Below are 15,666 nucleotides of genomic sequence, written 5' to 3'. Positions count from 1 at the left end.
AATTCTTCCTCTTCTCCATCCTAAATGGACGTCGCCCTATTCTGAGGCTATCCTTGGGTTTTAGACTCCCCCACCATAAGAAACATCCTTTCCACATCAACTCTATCGAAGCCTTTCACTATTCAACGGGTTTCAATGAAACCCCCCTCATTCTTCTGAATTCCAGTGAGTACAGCCCAGAGCCATCAAACACTCCTCACATGATAAACATTCCAATCTCAGAATAATTTTCCTGAACCTCCTTTGAACCCTCTCCAACGGCAGCATATCCTTCCTGAGATCAGGGGCCCAAAACTGCTCACAATACTCCAAGTGGGGCCTCACCAGTGCCTTATAAAGCCTCAACATTACGTCTTTGCTTTTATATTCTAATCCCCACAAAATGAAAGTCAACATTGCATTTGCCATCCTCACCACTAACTCAACCTGCAAATGAAACTTTAATGAATTCTGCAGGAGGACTCCCAAATCACTTTGCACCTCAGATTTTTGAATTTTCTGGGACCCCTGCTCTTGTAATTTTTCTAAATGACTTACAGTACTGTGCGAATGTCCTAGGCACATATATATAGCTGGGGTATTGTAGTGATTTTGTGTATTACACTGTACTGCTGTTGCTGCCAAAAAAAATTTCATGACATATGTCAGTGATGGTAAACCTGATTCTGATTTGGGTCTCTATCGTGGACTGAGAGTGGGAAGGGGGCAAGGGAGAGGGGAATCCTGGTTGGGGAAAGGAGATGGGAGTGGGAAGCACCACAGACATTCTGTAATGATCAATAAACTGATTGTTTGGAATCAAGCGACCTTGCCTGGTGTCTCAGGACTGGGTGTGTCTGCACCCGTGCCCCAACCCCAGCCCCTGACCCTCCTTCCCTGCCACCTGTCCTTCACCCCTCTCATGCGCTTCACCCTCACGATTCCCAGCATCCTCTGCTCCCGCCATATTTATAAACTTGCTCTCCGCTCCACGTTGCCAAATGCAATACTGTGCAAAAGTCTTAGGCACCCTAGCCAGACATACGTGCTTAAGACTTTTGCACAGTACCGTAGCTGAGGATGTGGAAGGATGGGTTAGTAACTTTGCAGATGACATGAAGGTTGGTGGAGTTGTGGATAGTGCGGAGGGTTGTTGGAGGTTGCAACGGGATACTGACCCTTGCAGAGCTGGGCTGAGAAGTGGCAGATGGAGTTCAACCCAAAAAAAAACTGCATTAAGTCATTTTGGAAGGTCAATTTTGTAGGCAGAATCTGAGGTTAATGGCAGGATTCTTGGCAGTGTGGAGGAACAGAGGGATCTTGGGGTTCACGTCCATATAGATCCTTCAAAGTAACCACACAGGGTAAAAAAAAATTTATGGTGTGCTGACAAAGGGTCTCGGCCCAAAACGTCGACTGTACCTCTTCCTAAAGATGCTGCCTGGCCTGCTGCATTCACCAGCAACTTTGATGTGTGTTGCTTGAATTTTCAGCATCTGCAGATTTCCTCGCGTTTACGTTTATGGTGTGTGTTAGCCTTCATTAGTCATGGATCTGAGTTCAAGAGCCTCGAGGTAACGTTGCAGCTTGGTTATTGTGTTCAGTTCTGGTCTCCTCATTATAGGGAGGACGTGGAAGCTTTAGAGAGGGTGCAGAGGATATGTGCCAGGATGTTGCCTGGATTAGACAGCATGTCTGACGAGGAAAGGTTGAGCAAGGTAAAGCTTTCTCTTTGGAGTGAAGGAGGGTGAGAAGTGACTTGATAAAGGTGTACAGATGACAAGAGGCATAGATAGAGTGGACAGCCAGAGACTTTTCCCTGGGCAAGAATAACTAATATGAGAGGGCATAAATTTTTTAACTGGAGAGTGGTGAATCTGTGGAATTTGTTGCCACGGGTGGCTGTGGAAGCCAAGACTTCATGGGCCAAGTGTCCCAATTCTGCTCCAATATCTTATGGTCTCATGGTCTTAAAATTATACGGTGATTGGAAGAAAGTATGGGGAGCTGCAAGTTTTTTTTCCCCTACACAGAGTTGTAGGCGCATGAAATATGTTCCCAGGGTTAGAGGTAGATGAGATACACTGTAGACTCTGAAGACAGGCACATGAAGGAATAATGAAAGGATATGTGTGAGACCCTTCCGGAAGGGTAAGACGAAAGAACACATACCAATCTTCATAGAGGGAGCAGAAGTGGAGAGAGTGAGGGGCTTCAAGTTCCTGGGTGTCAAAATCCCTGAGGATCTAACCTGGTCCCAACATATCAATGCAGTTATAAAGCAGGCAAGACAGCGGCTATACTTCATTAGGAGTTTGAAGAGATTTGGTATGTCAACGAGTACACTCAAAAACTTCTATAGACGTACTGTGGAGAGCATTCTGACAGGCTGCATCGCTGTCTGGTATGCGGGGTGGGGGGGGGGGCGGCTACTGCACAGGACTGAAAGAAGCTGCAGAAGGTTGTAAATCTAGTCGGCTTCATCTCGGGCACTAGCCTACAAAGCACCCAGGACATCTTCAGGGAGCAGTGTCTCAGAAAGGCAGCATCAATTATTAAGGACCTCCAGCACCCAGGGCATGCCCTTTTCTCACTGTTATCAGCAGGTAGGAGGTACAGAAGCCTGAAAGCACACACTCAGCGATTCAGGAACAGCTTCCTCCCCTCTGCCATCCGATTCCTAAATAGACATTGAACCCACGAACACTACCTCTTTTTTTGATATATATTATTTCTGGTTTTTGCATGATTTTTAATCTATTCAAAATATATGTATACTATAATTTATTTACTTATTATTTTATTCTGCTTTTTTTCTTTTACATTATGTATTGTATTGAACTGCTGCTGCTAAGTTAACAAATTTCATGTCACGTGCCAGTGATAGTAAACCTGACTCTGATTCTGAGAGTGTCGGTTAAAGGGTTAGCACAGCATTGCGGCCGAGAGGGCCTGTACTGTGCTACACTGTCGTACGTTTTAAGAGTGGAGTTGCCCCAGCTGAAATAGCTTCTCCTTTCTGCAACTGTTTACAAACCAGCCTTCATAATGATTTAGTTTATCCCTTCTGTTCCAACAGAAATTATACACATCTGGTGTTTGCTGCCGCCCCAGCACTGTGTTTGCAAACTCGTGAAGCTTAGTCACTGTTGGATGTGGGAAATTTGTCAGCTCATGTGTGCACAGAAAGCCCTCACAAACAGTAGTGATAACAATGAGATCAGCTCTCTCCCCCTGATGTTTATTGAGGGATAAATATTGGGCAGGATCTTTGGAATAATTACCCTCATCTTCCTTGGAATAGTTTAAAGAAGCAGATGAGGTCATTGTTTCAACAATCAAACAAAAAGATAGACCACAAGACATAGGAGCAGGATTTGGCCATTTGGCCCATCGAAACTGCTCTGCTAGCTAATAGTGACTGATCTTTTTTTTTAAACTCCATGCCCTTGCTTTCTTCCCATAAACTTAAATCAAGAACCAATCAACCTCTGTCTTAAACGCACCGACACACCCCAGGGATGTGCTGGGGAAGCCAGCACGTGTCAAAGATTCAAGGTAGATTTATTATCGAAGTATGTATGCAGTGTACAACCCTGAGACTTGACTTCCCCACAGACAGCCATGAAACAAAGAAAACTACGGAACCCGTTCTAAGAAAAACATGCCCCCTCCCCCCAGTGCACAAAGCAGATTGTGCAAATGGCAACAAGAAAAAATGAGCGAAAAAGACAGAATGTAAAACACCAAACCCACAAAAGTCTTCGATAACGTCCAGGCATATTCAGTTCAACCTAGTGCTGTGTCGTTCGTTATCTGCAGGCCGCCCTGGTCAAAATAGCAACAAAAAAAGGAGCGAGCAGAAACCAGAAACACATCATAACATGAACCACAGAGCCCAATCCACAAACCGTGTCAATTAAACCTCGCCCCAGACCCAGATCACCGGCACCATCCTCTGACAACATCAAGCGAGAGGGTGAGAGACCATTCGAGTACAGAGACCTTCCTCCGCCAGCAGCGGAGAGAGGGATGGAGAGAGACTGTCACACAGAGACAGACACCTTCCTCCGGGTTCAGCAGAGAGAGGGATAGAAAGAGACCGTCACACAAAAACAAACACCTTCCTCTGGGTTCAGCAGAGAGAGGGATAGAGAGAGACCGTCACACAGAGACAGACACCTTCCTCTGGGTTCAGCAAAGAGAGGGATAGAGAGAGAGAAGGGGAGAGGGGAGAGGGGAGAGGGGAGAGGGGAGAGGGGAGAGGGGAGAGGGGAGAGGGGAGAGGGGAGAGGGGAGAGGGGAGAGGGGAGAGGGGAGAGGGGAGAGGGGAGAGGGGAGAGGGGAGAGGGGAGAGGGGAGAGGGGAGAGGGGAGAGGGGAGAGGGGAGAGGGGAAGAGACAGACAGACACACACAGACCATCATACACACAGACACCTTCCTCCAGGTGCAGTGGACGAGAGAGATAAAGAGACCATCACACAGAAATCTTTCTCCAGAAGCAGCAGAGAGAGGGAGAGAGAGACTGTCACACAGAGACACCCTCCTCCGGGTGCAGAGGGAGAGAGGGAGGGAGGGAGAGGGGGAGAGAGAGAGAGATGGTCACAAATATACCTTCCTCTGCAACAGCAGATGAGGGGGGAGAGGGGAGAAGGGGAGAGGGGGAGAGGGGGGAGAGGGGGGTGAGGGTGAGGGAGAGGGGGGAGACAGAGTGTGAGAGAGAGTGCGTGCGTGTGTGTGTGTGTGTGTGTGTGTGTGTGTGTGTGTGTGTGTGTGTGTGTGTGTGTGTGTGTGTGACCGACCAACATAGCTGGATCCATCACATTCACAGGTCTGGTCAGATGCGAGGCAGCAGATAAAGTCTTCGACCCAAAGTGTTAGAGCCTTTCTTCTCCTTCCCCAGAGGATGCCTGAGAAGGGCTCATTAATTTGGTACCACATCAGCCTCAGCTCTCATTTGTGAGTCTCAGGCGTGGGATTTGAAACCACAGCCTTCTGACTCAGAAGGTAGGGTGCTCCCAATGCAGCCCCAAGCTTAGAAGGCACATTTGTAATGGGAACATAAGAAAATAGGAGCAGAAGGCCACTCGGCCCCTCAAACCTGTCCCACCATCAATTATACTCATGGCTGATCAGCTGCAAAACTCAGCTCCTTGTCTGGGCCAGTTCCCCACAGCTTTCAGTCCCCCAAACTTTCAAAAACATATCTACTTGGTCTTTAAACAGTCCTAACGTCGAGCCTCCACAACCCCCCAGGGCTCAGAGTTCCACAGATCACCTCCATCTGCAAGAGGAAATTTCTGTTTAACTCAGTAGTAAATGATTGGCCTAAAATCTTGCTGCTATCTGGTCCCCAATTCACACTGCATTGTAAATACAAAGCGTGCAGTTCACTGCATGTTTCGATATATGTGTGAAAAATAAATTTCATCAGGGAAGAAATTTCTCAGCCACCAATAGGTCAGAGCACCAGCCGTGAGGCTCAACATATTTTGGAGAGTTCACCCATCCCTGTGCGATCTGACCACTAACTATCCTGGGCTGTATTGCTTCCACTGCTGGGGGTCGAAGATGCCTTTCTCCGCCTCTGGGAGATCCCCCCCACCCGATAATGTCAGATGAAGTGTTAAAAGCCGTTCAAAACCCTTCACAGTCCCTCCCATCTGTCTGATGGCATTGCCTCACCAAAAGGAGCGTAGGAGACTGAGGGAAGATTGATAGAGGTAAACAAAACTATGAGGGCTATAGGTGGGGTAAAATACACACAGGCTTTTCTCACTGAGGTTGGGGTGAGACTAGAACTGGAGGTCATAGGTTAAGGGTGAACGGTGAAACGTTTAAGGGGAATGTGAGGGGAAGCTTATCCACTCAAGAGTGCGGTGAGAATGTGAAAGAGCTGCTACTGGAAATGGTGGACGGGGGTCCAATTTCAACACTTCAGGGAGGCACAGTAGCATAGTGGTCAGCACGAAGCTTCACAGCACCAGCGACCCAGGTTCAATTCCCGCTGCTGCCTGTAAGGAGTTTGCACGTTCTCCCCGTGACCGCGTGGGTTTCCTCCGGGTACTCCGGTTTCCTCCCACAGTTCTGAAGACGCACCAGTTGGCAGGTTAATTGGTCATTGTAAATTGTCTCATGATTAGGCTACGGTTAAATCAGCAATTATGGGGCAACGTGGCTCAAAGGGCCGTAAGGGCCTATTCCACAGTGCATCTCAATAAATTAATAAAGACAGATTGGTTAAGTGTATGGCTGGGAGGCATGTGGAGGACTATGGTCTGGGTGCAGGAGGACTAGGTAGTTTAAATGGTTTGGCATAGATTAGATGGGCTGAAGAGCCTTTTTCTGTTCTGTCGCGCTCTATCTGCAAAACTCCTGCTGAAAAAAAATCAATCCCTCTTGTATTTTGTTCTAACTTTTCAGCTAGATTCAGAACACGGCTCAATGGTTAATCGCTCATCATGTGTTCGATTATACACAGCTTGATAAAACACTTCCAAGGTGTGGTTTTTAACAAAAAAAAGAGTATCAGGGCAGGCATGATGGAAAGAGAGGCTTTGCACAGATGTGACCAATTGTGCATCCACTGCACCCGGTAACGCATAGCACACATTCCTCAAATAGCATTCGTGAGGATTTCCAGTCACACGCAGTGCTCTGTACCTGAACCGTTATACACGGAGAGCTCCAATGTATTAAGTGGCCATGTCTGTTGCTGGGCAACTGTTTCAATACAGAGCATTTTGCGGTTAAATAGAAAATAACAGAGAAGTGCATGTTGCATGGCAGAAACATGATCAAGGGATTTGAGTAATTGTAAGCATATTTCTAAACCTCCAATATCTTCCTGTACTCTTGTTTATATGTCTTATATGTAGCTTGTTTATATGTCTTATATTGTAGATAATCACATTTAACCCCCTTCGTTTGCTGTTAAGCCTTTTCTGACTAGGCCCTGTTTAGCATTTACCTGTACTGTTGTTAATGGCTTTCATTACTAATCACCACCATACTTCTGTTCCAACAACGTGACCGTGCCCTCATAGGAGAGGAAGAATGCCAATTCTCCAGGATTATCCGGAGCCTTTTTTGTGCCATGGACCAAAACCATTAACCTCTAAGAGGACCACAACCTTGTTGCTGGGTTTCAGGGCTTGCGTCCCTCAATGACCCAGAGAACTATGCTGGCTGGAATCAGGGCCTTATAGAACATAGAACAGTACCACACAGGAACAGGCCATTTGGGGCACAATATTGTGCTGAATCAGCTAAAAGCAAATCAAAAATACCCAAACGCAAATCCCTCCTACCTACGCCATAGCCCTCCAGCTTCCTCACATCCATGTGCCTATCCAAATGTCTCTTAAAAACCTCTAATATATTTGCCTCTACTACCACACCAGGCAGCACATTCCAGGCATCCATCAGCCTCTGAGTAAAGAACTTACCCCTCACATCCCCCTTTCACCTTCAATGCATGCCCTCTGGTGTTAGATATTTCAACCCTGGGAAACAGATACTATCTGTGTCTCTCATAATCTTATAAACCTCTATCGGATCTCCTTTCCGCCCGTGCCACTCCAGAGAAAACAACCCAAGTTTCTCTCTTTGGCTCTTGGTAGGGTCATCCATGCCAAACAGGTCAAAGGGTAGAGGTCAGACCAAGAGTGGTCAACTGGACCTCCAGGTTCAGGGGTTTAGCTCAGGGCTGACAACCCTGACCGGCCAAACAAAATTGTTACAGAAACAGCAATAAAGAATCCTTCTACAGCTGAGTGCGGCGATATTCCTGAGTCTCCACCCGGGAGACTGAGAGTAATGAAAACTGACAAGATGGAGGAAGCCCTGAGCACTGCCAGAGATGGAGTATGTTCATTGCTGCTCAAAATGCCAGTGGCATAACGGTCAGTAAGTAAGTAATACCACTAAGCAAGGGATCCATGGATGCCAGATCAGCGACTCCTGTTCTATTACTTAAAGGTTGATACCCAGAGCACAGCTGTAAACAATCTAGGAAATAAATCACAGGATCATAGGGTGTTAAAGAGGTGAATTGTCTTGCTAAAGCCTTTACAGAGCAGAACTGATTGGAATGAATGCTATTTAACCTCCCCGTGAAAGCCACAGAAATACCAGGCAAGCTTGAGACTGTCCCTGGCAACCACAGAAATGTGATAGTGTTGTATGGTGGTGGGCCGAGGAATGCCAGGTGGAGTTTGATCCAGATAAGGGCCAGGTGTTGCACTTTGGGAGGACAAACGAGGGTAGGGCTTTTACAGAAAATGATCGGGCCCTGGGAAATGTATAATTGAGGCACCTAAGAGTACAAGTACATGATTCCCAGGAGGCGATATTGCAGGTGGACAGGGAAGTCAGTTACTACCCTCAACCATCAGGCTCTTGAAACAAAGTGGACAACTTCACTCGCCCCATCACTGAAAGGCTCCCACAACCAATGGACTTACTTTCAAGGACTGTTCATCTCATGTTCTTGATATTTGTTGCTTGCTTATTTATTTATCTATCTATCTACTTATTTTTGTATTTGCAGTTTGTTTTCTTTTGCACTCTGGTTGATCGCCCTAGTTGGGTGGTCTTTCATTGATTCTGTGAGAGTTATCATTCAATAGATTTGTTGAGTATGGTACAGTATGGTAGTGTAGTGGTTAGCACAATACCTTACAGTACAGGTGACACACATAAAAGTTGCTGGTGAACGCAGCAGGCCAGGCAGCATCTCTAGGAAGAGGTACAGTCGACGTTTCGGGCCGAGACTCTTCGTCAGGACTAACTGAAAGAAGAGCTAAGTAAGAGATTTGAAAGTCCCTCCCCCTTTTCTTTCTCCCTGGGCCTCGTGTCCCATGATCCTCTCATATCCCCTTTGCCAATCAACTGTCCAGCTCTTGGCTCCACCCCTCCCCCTCCTGTCTTCTCCTATCATTTGGGATCTCCCTCTCCCCCTCCCACTTTCAAATCTCTTACTAGCTCTTCTTTCAGTTAGTCCTGATGAAGGGTCTCGGCCCGAAACGTCGACTGTACCTCTTCCTAGAGATGCTGCCTGGCCTGCTGCGTTCACCAGCAACTTTGATGTGTGTTGCTTGAAATTCCAGCATCTGCAGAATTCCTCGTGTTTGCGCTTTTAAACAGTACAGGTGACCCGGGTTCAATTCTCACTGCTGAATGTAAGGAGTTTCCTCCGGGTGCTCTGATTTCCACCCACAGCCCAAAAACGTACCGGTTGGCAGGTTAATTGGTCATTGTAAATTGTCCTGTGATTAGGCTGGGATTAAATTGGGGGATTGCTGGGTGGTGTGGCTTGTTAGGCCAATTCAGTTCTGTAGCTCAATAAATAAATAAATAAATAAATAAATAATCACGAAAATGAATCTCAAGGTTGTGCAGGGAGACATATATGTACTTTGATAATAACATTTACATTGAACTTTGGTGAAGGATGCTTTTGGCATTCTGGCCATCATCAGCCAAGGCATTAGGTATAGAAGTTGGGACGTTATATTGCAGTTGTACAAGTAATTGGTGAGGTTGCATTTCGAATATTGCATTCAGTTTTGGCTGCCTTGCTGAAGGAAATTTGACACCGGTCTGGAAAGAGGGCAGTGGAGATTTTCAAGGATTGTTGCAGGAACTGTGTGGGCACGTGGCCAAGTGGTTAAGGCATTCGACTAGCGATCTGAAGGTCGTGAGTTCGAGTCCCAGCCGAGAGAACGTGTTGTGTCCTTGAGCAAGGCACTTAATCACACATTGCTCTGCGGCGACACTGGTGCCAAGCTGTATGGGTCCTAATGCCCTTCGCCTTCACTGGTGTCGTGGAGAGGGGAGACTTGCAGCATGGGCAACTGCCGGTCTTCCATACAACCTTGCCCAGGCCTGCGCCCTGGAGAGTGAAGACTTTTCAGGTGCAGATCCATGGTCTCGCAAGACTAACTGATGCCTTTTTAATAGTTGCAGAACTACATTATAGAGAGAGGTTGAAGGAGTTGGGACTTTTTCATTGGAGTATAAGAGACTGAAGGAGATTTTATGGACGTGTATAAAATTATGAAGGATGTAGATAGGGGAATGTGCGTCATCTTTTTCCTGGGAATCCGGAACTAGAGGGCATAGATTTAAGGTGAAAGGGGAGAGATTTAGTAGACAATTGAGGGGCAGCATTTTCACCCAAAGATTGGTCGGTATATGGAATGAAACATGAGAAGGTCTGCAGATGCAGTAAGTCCAAAGCAACACAAACACACAAAATGCTGGGAGAGCTCAGCAGGTCAGGCAGCATCTATGGAAATTAATAAACAGTCGACATTTCGGCTGAGACCCTTGAAAAGGGAAGCCTGAGATGCCAAAATAAAAAGGTAAGGGGGAGGGGAAGGAGGCTAGCTGGACGATGAAAGGTGAAGGCAATTGGGTGGGAAAGGTCAAGGGCTGGAGAAGAAAGAATTTGATAGGAGGGGAGAGTGGACCATTGGAGAAAGGGAAGGAAGAGGGGAGCCTGGGGGAGGTGAGAAAGAGTAAAAGGTCAGAGAGAGGAAAAGAGGAAGTGGTGGGGCTGGAGGGGGGTAAATTTGTTCACCAGAAGGAGAATTTGACATCCATGCCATCAGGTTGGAGGCTACCCAGACGGAACATAAGGTGTTGCTCCTCCACCCTGAGGATGGCCTCATCTTGGCACAAAAGGAGGCCGTGGATCGACACTTCGGAACGGAAATGAGATGGGAATTAAAAAGCCCGGCCGCTGGGAAGTCCCGCTTATGGCGGATGGTGCGGAGATGCTCGATGAGGTGGTCCTCCAATTTACGATGTGTCTCACCGATCTAGAGGCCGCATCGGGGGCACCGGACATGATAGGCGACCCCAGCAGATTCCCACGTGGAGTGTTGCCTCACCTGGGAGGACTGTTTGGGGCCCTGGATGGAGGTGAGGGAGGAGGCATATATGGAACGAGCTGCCAGAAGGGGTTGAGGCAGGTCGATTGACAACATTTAGAAAGCACATGGACAGGTACATGAACAGGGATTCCCAACTTGGGAGTCCACGGACCCCTGGTTAATGGTAGGAGTTCCATGGCATATAAAAGGTTGGGAACCCCTGGTCTAGAGGAATATGGGACTAGCTTCAGTGGGAATCTCGGTGGGCAAGGACGAGACAGGCTGAAGGTCCTCATTCTGTGTTGTATGACTATGACCCTACTGTCTGAAGTTCCACTCTTTGAATGAAAACCGAAGCTACCATCCACCCTCTTACGTATCTGTTCAACTCCCCAACTAGAATATTCGAGCGAAGAGCAGCAGCAGGTTCTAACCAGGAGGTTGTTTGTGGAATCTTGCTGTGCATTCACTGGCCCACGGCACCTGCCTCTTCATACTTCCCACCTTTTTTTATGACAACGAAGAAGACCATTTGGCCCATTACGTCTATCCTATCAATCCCATTCACTCACTTATTTTCCCTGCATACTATCCCTAGTGCGGTAGAACAAAGGGATCTGGGAATACAGATCCAGAATTCTTTGTAAGTGGCATCACCAGTAGATAGGATCACAAAGAGATCTTTAGGCACATTGGCCTTCATAAATCAAAGCATTGAGTACAGGAGATGGGATGTTATGTTGAAGTTCTATAAAACATTGATTGGTAAGGCCAAATTTGGAGAATTGTGTTTAGTTCTGGTCATCTACCTGCAGGAAAGATGTAAATAAGATTGAAAGAGTACAGAGGAAATTACAAGGATGCTACTGGGACTTGAGGATCTGAGGCTTGGGGAAAGGTTGAATAGTATAAGACTTTTTTCCCCCCTGGAGTGCAGCAGAATGAGGGGAGATTTGATGTAGGTATATAAAACTATGAGGGATTTAGATAAGATATGGGTGGTGGGATGGAGATATGTCTCTACCAAAGAAGGTGTAAGGTGCTCTTTCCCTCTGCTAGCCTGCAGGTCACCCTTGGGCAAGGTGTAGCACCCCCACCACCCCCGACCAGGGACATGAAAAGCCATGGGAGCAGCTGGTGGATGGTTGTATGAGCAGCTGGTGTATATCACAAGTCCTGATTGTGCGACCACTGATGCCAGGCAGACAATCTCTGAAGAGTATTGATACTGGCTGCGGTCACCCGTCTTGTAAAGACACTGACCAGAAGGCGGCAGTGGCAAACCATTTCTGTAGAAAAGTTTGCCAAGAGTAATCATGGAAATACCACGGTCACTCACGTCATATGAAATGACACATAACAAATGAACAAACAGACAGGGTAAATGCAAACAGGCTATTCCCACAGAGGTTGGGTGGGACAACAACTAGAAGTAATGGGTTAAGGGGGAAAGGTGAAACACTTAAGTGGAACCTGAGGGAAAACGCCTTCCCTGAGAGGGTGGTGAGAGTGTGGAACAAGCTGTCAGTGGGAAGTGGTGAATGCAGGTTTGATTGCAACATTAAAGGAAAGTTTGGATAGGTAAAAGGATTGGATAGGGAATGCAGACCTATGGTCCAGTTGCAGGCCAATGAGAGGTGGCAGATTATCAGATCTGCATGGACAAGGTGGGCCAAAGGACTCGGTTCTGTACTCTATTACTTGCAACGCCATCAACTCCAATTAATTCTTCGACCGTCCACCTACACGAGGGGAGCAACTTACAGTGGCCAGTTAACCCACCAACACACCCGTTCTCAAGATGTAGGTGGAAATAAGAGCACCCACAGCCCAGAGGAGACCCATGCAGCCACAGGGAGAACGTGCGAACTCCACACAGACAGCAGTGCATGACAGGATGGACCCTGGGCCACTGGAGTGGGGGGGAAGCAGCAGCACTACCAGATGGCCTCGATGGAGTGGATGTGGAGAGGATGTTTGTTATTGTGGGGAAGTCTAAGACCAGATGATACAGCCTCAGAATAGAGGGATGTCCACTTAGAACATGAGAGATGAGGAGGAATATCTTCAGCCAGAGAGTGGAGAATCGTTGGAATTTTTTGCCACAGACGGCTGTGGAGGCCAAGTCACTGGGTATACTTAAGGCACAGGTTGATAGATTCTTGATTGGTCAGGGCATGGAGGGATACAGGGAGAAGGCAGGAGGTTGGGGCTGAGAGGAAAATTGGATCAGCCATGATGAAATAGTGGAGCAGACTCGATGAGTCAAATTCTGCTCCAATATCTTAAGGTGTTATGATGGACATGCAATGCTTCAATAATGAATTTCCTAACTGAAAGTCCCTTCAGAAATGCCACTTAACTTGCTAAGTTCCTCCAGCATTTTGTGTGCATCTCTCTGCTTCAAGCTGAAGTGCTAAGTAGAATTGGCTCTGTAATTGAAGGTCAGTGTTTAAGGGCGGCATGGTAGTGGTCAGCACAGCGCTCCCGCCACTGCCTGTAAACCTCGTAGTTTGGCATTGCCACTGAGCCCACAAACAGTAAGTGAATGCCTACGAACATCAGAAACTGGAGCAGGGCACCCACAGCCATCTGCCGCAATGAATTCCACCGATTCACCGCCCTCAGTCATTGGGTGTATTTAAAGTGACGGTTGATAGGTTCTTGATTAGTAAGAGTATCAAAGGTTACAGGGAGAAGGCAGGAGAATGGGGTTGAGTGGGAAAATAAATCAACCACCATCAAATGGCAGAACAGACTTGATGGGCTGAGTGGCCAAATTCTGCTTCTATGTCTTATGGACCAAGTCCCTTATTTCCTCCAATCTTCAAAAACCTTACTGATCTCAGATTTTAGTGGATTCGGTGACTATACCTCCAGCGTAGGATCTTCCAAGATTAACAACTTCTTTGAGTTATTCGTTGAATCTTGCATCTCCTAACCGTGTTTTGAACCTACGACTCCTTGTTCTAAACTCGCCAGCCAAGGCATTTTCCCTGTAACTACCCTGTGGCACCCGTGAAGAATTCTGGACATTATAATGAGATCATTACCCTTTCTGCTAAATTTTGCAGAACAAAGGCTTGTTTACTCAATCTCTGCTCGTATCACAGGCATGCCATTCTAGGTAGACGTTTGGGGATTTTTTCTTACACTAACAAGTACACTGCCTCTAAAAAGTATTCACCTGCCTTAAAAGTCTTCATGATTTATTGAATCACAGTGGATTTAATTTGAGTTTTTCTTTGGACACTGATCAACGGATCAACAGCTCAACAATTCTTGAGTCAAAATGAAAACAGATCTCTAACAAAGTGATCTAAATTAATTAGAAATACAAAACAAAATAATTGATTGCATAAATATTTGCCCCATTCAAGTCAGTATATAGTATGCACCTTTTGCAGCAATTAGAGCCTCGAGTCTGTGTAGATACGTCTCTATCAGCTTTGCACATCTGGACACTGCAATTTTTCCCCATTCTTCATTACAAGATTGTTCAAGCTCTGTCAGACTGTATGGGGACTGTGAGTGAACAACCCTTTTCAAGTCCAGCCACAAATTCTCAATTGGATTGAGGTTCTGACTTGGCCACTCCAGGGCAATAATTTTGTTGTTTTTAAGCCATTCCTGTGTAACTTTGGCTTTATGCTTGGGGTCATTGTCTTGCTGGAAAACAAATCTTCTCCCAATTTGCAGTTATCTCGCAGACTGCATCAGGTTTTCCTCCAGGATTTCCCTGTATTTTGCTGCATTCATTTTACCCTCTACCTTCACAAGCCTTCCAGGGTCTTCTGCAATGAAGCATCCCCACAGCACGGTGCAGCTACCACCATGCTTCACGGTAGGGATGGTTGTGTTTTTGACGATGTGTGGTGTTAGGCTTATGCCAAACATAATGTTTAGTCTGATGGCCAAAAAGCTCAATTTTGGTTTCATCAGAGCATAGGACCTTCTTTCAGCGGACTTCAGAGTCTCCTACTTGCCTTCTGGCAAACTAGCCTAGGTTTCATGAGTGTTTTATTTCCAACAGTGGTCTTCCCTTTGCCACTCTCCCATGAAGCATTCGGGCAACAGTCGTATGCACAGTCCCGCCCATCTCAGCCACTGAAGATCGTAGCTCCTCCAGAGTTGTCATAGGTCTCTTGGTGGCCTCCCTCACTAGTCCCCTTCTTGCACAGTCACTCCGTTTTTGAGGACGGCCAGCTCCAGGCAGATTTACTGCTGTGCCATACATTTCTTGATGCTTGACTTAACTGTACTCCAAGGGATATTCAGTGACCTGGAAATTTTCTTATATCTATCTCCTGTTTGGAGTGTTCTTTTGTCTTCATGGTGGAGCTTTTGCCAGGATACTAACTCGCCAGCAGTTGGACCTTCCAGATACAGGTGTATTTTTACTACAATCAATTGAAACACCTTGACTGCACACATTTAACGAAGAATGTGACTTCTAAAACCAATTGGCTACACCAGTGACGATTTGGTGTGTCATATTAGGGGCGGGGGATGAATGCTTATGCAATCAATTATTTTGTGTTTTATATTTGCAATTAATTTAGATCTCTTTGTAGAGGTCTGCTTTCACTTTGACAGAGTCTTTTTCTGTTGATCAGTGCCAAAAAAAAAAGCCAGATTAAATCCACTGTGATTCAATGTTGTAAAACAATAAAACATGAAAACTTCTGGAAGGGGGCGGGGGTGAATACCTTTTATAGGCACTCTATATATCATAGAGCATTGAAGCACAGAAACAGCCCCTTTTGCCCATCTGGTGCATGCTGAACTGTTCCTTCCACCTACCGT

At 46.5% G+C, this 15,666-nt stretch overlaps 1 protein-coding gene across 4 annotated transcripts in view; it reads right to left on the bottom strand.

Moving 5' to 3' along the window:
• luzp1 (leucine zipper protein 1) overlaps window positions 1-15,666 on the bottom strand; it is a 198,666-nt gene that overhangs the window by 9,252 nt on the left and 173,748 nt on the right. The window lies entirely within an intron of this gene.

The sequence above is a fragment of the Mobula birostris genome, chromosome 29 (assembly GCF_030028105.1).
Source record: "Mobula birostris isolate sMobBir1 chromosome 29, sMobBir1.hap1, whole genome shotgun sequence".
NCBI classification, from domain to species: Eukaryota; Metazoa; Chordata; class Chondrichthyes; order Myliobatiformes; family Myliobatidae; genus Mobula; species Mobula birostris.
The sequence above is the reverse complement of the archived record's forward strand: the minus strand, read 5'-3'. Positions and strand labels throughout refer to the sequence as shown.